Genomic DNA, 5499 nt, shown 5'->3' with positions numbered 1-5499 from the left:
GGCCATCTGTACCCCAATGTTTATAGCAGCAATGGCCATGGTCGCCAAACTGTGGAAAGAACCAAGATGCCCTCCAACGGACGAATGGAGAAGGAAGATGTGGTCTATATACACTATGGAGTATTATGCCTCTATCAGAAAGGATGAATACCCAACTTTTGTAGCAACATGGACGGGACTGGAAGAGATTATGCTGAGTGAAATAAGTCAAGCAGAGAGAGCCAATTATCATATGATTTCACTTATTTGTGGAGCATAACAAATAGCATGGAGGACATGGGGAGTTAGAGAGGAGAAGGGAGTTGGGGGAAATTGGAAGGGGAGGTGAACCATGAGAGACTATGGACTCTGAAAAACAATCTGAGGGTTTGAAGCGGCGGGGAGTGGGAGGTTGGGGGAACCAGGTGGTGGGTATTATAGAGGGCAGGGATTGCATGGAGCACTGGGTGTGGTGCAAAAATAATGAATACTGTTATGCTGAAAATAAATAAAAAATAAATTAAAAAAAAAAAAAGAATTCTTATCTTGGGGCACCTGGGTGGCCTATTGGGTTGGGCCTCTGCCTTCAGCTCAGAGCCCTGGGATTGAGACCGGCATCTGGCTATCTGCTCAACAGGGAGCCTACTTCCCACTCTATCTCTGCCTGCTGCTCTGCCTACTTATGATCTCTCTCTTTCTGTGTCAAATAAATAAATAAAATCTTAAAAAAAAAAAAAAGAATGCTTACCTGGTCCAATTAACTGTTAAGGTGCATATAGTTCTCTTTCTACTGGGTAGTTCAGTCACACAAGTCCTTTTGAAATCCTGAATTGAAGTATATGCCCCCCTTTTTTAAATTGTTATATACATGGCTTTCTTGGTTAGGTCAGTCCTACCTGATTATCAACATGATTTGAGAGATTAGACAGCAAAATGGGAATAGCACAATCCAATGGAACGCACAGTCTTAGCAATAAAATGACACCAAGGCAAATCATAATCAAACCTTATCTTAGAAGCAGCCAGGCAGATAAAAGACACACTATGTACAGAGGAACAAAGATAAAGATGATAACAGAACACTCCTTAGAAAGAATGCAAGTGACAGGGGGAGTGTTATCTTTAAAATACCAAAAGGAAAAAAGAAAAAAAAAATACCATGTGTCAATCTAGAATTCTATACTCACTGAAAATGTCTTTCAAAAATGAAGGTAAAAGAAAGCCTTATTTAGACATAACAAAAGTTGAAAGAATTCTTTGGCAGAAGACCTGCATTACAAGAACTCTTAAAGTCTTTTAGGCAGGAGAAAAATGGTACCAGGTGAAAATCTGATTGTACACAAAGAAACAAAGAACACTGGAAATGGTATTACATAAATAAATGTATCAGATTATTTCTTCTAAGAATCTATTTAAACACTAAATTTTTAAAAATAGCAATAATGTGGGGAATGTGGGTGGTTCAGTCAGTTAAGTGTTTGCCTTCCGCTCAGGTCATATCCTGGGTCCTAGGATCAAGCCCCGTATCAGGCTCCTTGCTCAGCAGGGAGTCTGCTTCTCCCTCTGCCTCTGCCCCTCCCTCTGCTCATGCTCACTGTCTAGCTCTCAAATAAATAAATGAGTAAAATATTTTAAAAAAATAGCAGTAATAGGGGCACCGGAATGGCTCAGTGGGTTAAAGCCTCTGCCTTTGGCTCAGGTCATGATCCCAGGAGCTTTCTGCTCAGTTGGGGTTTCTGCTCGACAGGGAGCCTGCTTCCCTGTCTCTCTCTGCTTGCCTCTCTGCTTACTTGTGATCTCTCTTTCTCTGTCAAATAAATAAATAAAATCTTTTTAAAAATTAAAAAATAAATAAATAAAATAGTAATATATTTTGGAGTTCATATATATTTGGAGTTCATAACACAGTGCAAGTAAAATATGGCAATGATCGTATAAAGACTGGGAGGGGAGAAATGGGAATATGCTATTACACAGTTCTATACTTTACATGAAGTGGTATCTGATACCAGATACCAGGTTTGAAGTAAGACTGTAATGACTCAAAGATATATACTAAGCTCTAGGGCAACCACTAACACTAACACAACACAACAAAACAAAAAGTCACATATAATAAGTCAACAGTAATAATAATAAAGTCAATAGAATCAAAAGAAGGCAGAAAAAGAGGGGGGGAAGCATTAACAAACAGATGGTACAAATAAAAGAAATAGCTGGGGGATAGACTTACACCTAACCATCGATAGTCACATGTCACGTCAATAATCACATGAAATATAAACTACCCCAATTAAAGAGCAAAACTCATCAGCTTGGGTTAAAAAAAGAGAGAGAGAGAGAGACTTTAAACATACATGCTGTCCCCAGAGAACACACTTTCAACACACAAATAAGTTAAATGTAAAAAACAATGCAGAAAATGCCTACAGATAGACCATGATAACACTAGTCAAAAGCAAATTGATGATTATACACACACACGCACACACACACACACACACACACACACACACACACACAGTTTTCTAACCACAATGTAACTCAATTAGAATTCATCAGGAAAATGATATCTGAAGATTCCCCAAGATATTTGGAAACTAAATAATGTGCTTCTTAAAAAAACAAACAAACAAACCTTGGATCAAAGAATAAATCAAAGGAGAAATTAAAAAGTATTTTGAGCTGAATGAATACAGAAACACCCCATATCAGACTTCACAGAATGTTACTAAAGCAATACTTAGAGTGAAATTTATAGCACCAAATGCCCATGTTAGCAAAGAATTTCCTCAGTTTGCTAAGGGCACCTATGAAAAACCTATAGCGAACATCATACTTAATGAAAAAAGCCTGAATACTTTCTCCTTAATATCAGAAACAATACAAGGATATTCATTCTTATCACCTGTATTTATCATTTTATTTGAGAATCTAGCCATTGCAATAAGGCAAAAACATAAATAAATAAAATAAAAGACATTCAAATTGGAAAGGTAGACATAAAACTTTCTTATTCATAGTCTACGTAGATAATTCTATAAAATCTACAAAAATGTTCCTAGAGCTAGTGAGTGAGTCAAGCAGGACTGCAGAATACAAGATTAATATACAAAAAATTGTGTTTCTTAAGGTACAAAAATCAATTGTGTTTCTGTTTACCAGCAATGAACAATCCGAAATTGAAGTTGAAAACTACAATTTACAATAGCACAAAAGATGTGAAATATTTAAGTTTTACTTTGATAAAGAATATGAAAAACTGTGCAGTAAAAATTAGGAAACATTGCTGAGAGAGATTAAAGAAGATCCAAGTAAACAAAGAGATGTACTTTGTTTGCAAATCAGATAGACTCAGTGTTGTCAATGTAGCAATTCTCCCCAAATTGATCTATAGATTCAATGAATATTAATAAAAATTCCAACAGACACTTTTTGTAAAAATTGTCAAGCTTATTCTAAAATTTGTACAGAAACTTAAAGGACTGAGATTAGCCAAAACAGCTTTGAAAAAGAAGAATAAATTTGGAGGACTAATGTGTCCTGATTTCAAGACATATCATGAAGCTATAGTAATCAAGGCAGTAAGGAATGATAAATAGATCAGGGAAACAGAATAAGATGTCTAGAAATAGAACTGCACATGTATGTGCTGATTTTTGACAAAGACATAAAGGCATTTCACAAATAACTGATTTTTGACAAAGACATAAAGGCATTTAGTGAAGAAAGCATAGTTTTTTCAGCAATGGTGCTGTAACAATTGGAAATCTGTATTTTTAAAAAATGAATTTTCATACTAATTGCACATCACACACAAAAATGGATCATAGATTTAAGTATATGACTTAAAGTTATGAAACTTTTAGAAGAAAAGACAAAGACTTGGTGGGATTTTTGATTAAGCAAAAACTCCATAGCTATGATGACAAGAGCACAATCTATAAAAGAACAAGTTGATAAACAGGACTTTGCCAAAATTAAAAACGTCTGCTTTTCTGAAGCCACGGTTAATAAGAGAATGTAAAGCCTAGCCACAGAATGGAAGAAGATATTTGCAAAGCATATCTCTAATAAAAGACTTGGGTCCAGAAAATATAAACTTTATATGAAGGAACAATTTGCACTCATTTCAGCAGCATCTACACTAAAATTGGAATGGTGCGGAGAAGATTAGTGTGGTCCTTGTGCAAGGATGACAGGCAAATCCATGAAGCATCCCATATTGTCTTATGCCATGACCTTACAGGAGGACAATAAAGGATTTGTATTAAAAAAAAAAAAAAACCAGAAACAATTCAATTTAAAAACAGCATAAGATTTGAACAGCAACTTCACCAAAACACACTTCATGAGTTCTACAACATGAACAGCCATTTCACTCTATGGCATTTACTCAAGAAAAAAGAAAGTATATGTTCATACAAAAACTTTACACGAATGTTCATAGCAGCTTTATTTGCAATAGTTTGAAACCGGAAACAGCCCAATGTCCATTAGAAGGTAAGTAAATAAAGAAATTGTGGTGTATCCCTATAATGGATACTGCTCAACAGTAACAAAAAATGAACTTCTCTTTTTCTTTTTCTTTTTTTTTTTAAAGATTTTATTTATTTATTTGAGATAGAGAGAGAGAGAAAGCACAAGGAGCAGCAGGCAGAGGGAGAAGCAGGCTCTCCACTGAGCTGGGATCCTGACGTGGGGCTCGATCCCAGGACTCCAGGATCGTGATCTGAGCTGAAGGCAGATCAGCTTATCTGACTGAGCCACTCAGGCGTCCCAAGAAATGAACTTTTCATACGTGTAACATGATGAATGAATCTCATGGATGAATTATATTGAGTTAAAAGAAGCCAGACCAAAAAAGACTGTATATTACATCATGCTCTTTATATAATATACTAGAAAGCCCAAACTGATTCATACTGTCGGAAAGTAGATTAGTAGTTATCTGGGCAGTGGTTACTCCACGTGGCCTCAGCTGGGGTGGCTCAAAGGACAGCTGGGGACTGGCACGGCGAGGCTCCTCTGACACAGCTCATGCAGTGTAAGCTCTGAGGATCTCGTGATCTTGCCTCATGCCTTCCTGCACCCCCACCCCCTCACTTCCAAAGTGCCCACATCCACCAACATGTGTTTCCCAGACTTTCCATTCATAGGCACCTCCGTGCCTCTCTTTACCATGGCTTCCCTTCCCTGCCCCTGACTAACTCCTACGCGTCCTTGAAGACCCTTGAAGTCAAGGGGTCACCACCACCTGGAAGCCTCCTCTGATAACTCCTACCCCAACACACTTCAGTTTGCATTAAATAACTCTCCACGATATTCCCACAGCACGGGTTTCCCTTTCTGAAAGCGCTTATCCCTCTCTAGTGGACGGTTCTTTTCATTTCTGTCTTTCCCACTAGACCCTTCATGCTTGAAGAGAAGAAACTTGTGTCCTCGGTGGGATACAGTAGATGCCCCGTGTGTGGAATCCATGAACCATGAGATGATAAAACAGATTTTGTAAATTAAAAT

At 37.4% G+C, this 5499-nt stretch overlaps 1 non-coding gene across 1 annotated transcript; it reads left to right on the top strand.

Moving 5' to 3' along the window:
• Positions 1 to 4100: 4100 nt before the first annotated feature.
• LOC132026330 (U6 spliceosomal RNA) lies at positions 4101 to 4209 on the top strand. The gene has a single exon (XR_009406854.1). It is a non-coding gene; the product is annotated as a U6 spliceosomal RNA (small nuclear RNA).
• Positions 4210 to 5499: the final 1290 nt, after the last annotated feature.

This window comes from Mustela nigripes, chromosome 10 (genome assembly GCF_022355385.1).
Source record: "Mustela nigripes isolate SB6536 chromosome 10, MUSNIG.SB6536, whole genome shotgun sequence".
Taxonomy (NCBI): domain Eukaryota; kingdom Metazoa; phylum Chordata; class Mammalia; order Carnivora; family Mustelidae; genus Mustela; species Mustela nigripes.
Note: the sequence above shows the minus strand (reverse complement) of the source record. Positions and strands in the feature narration are given on the sequence as shown.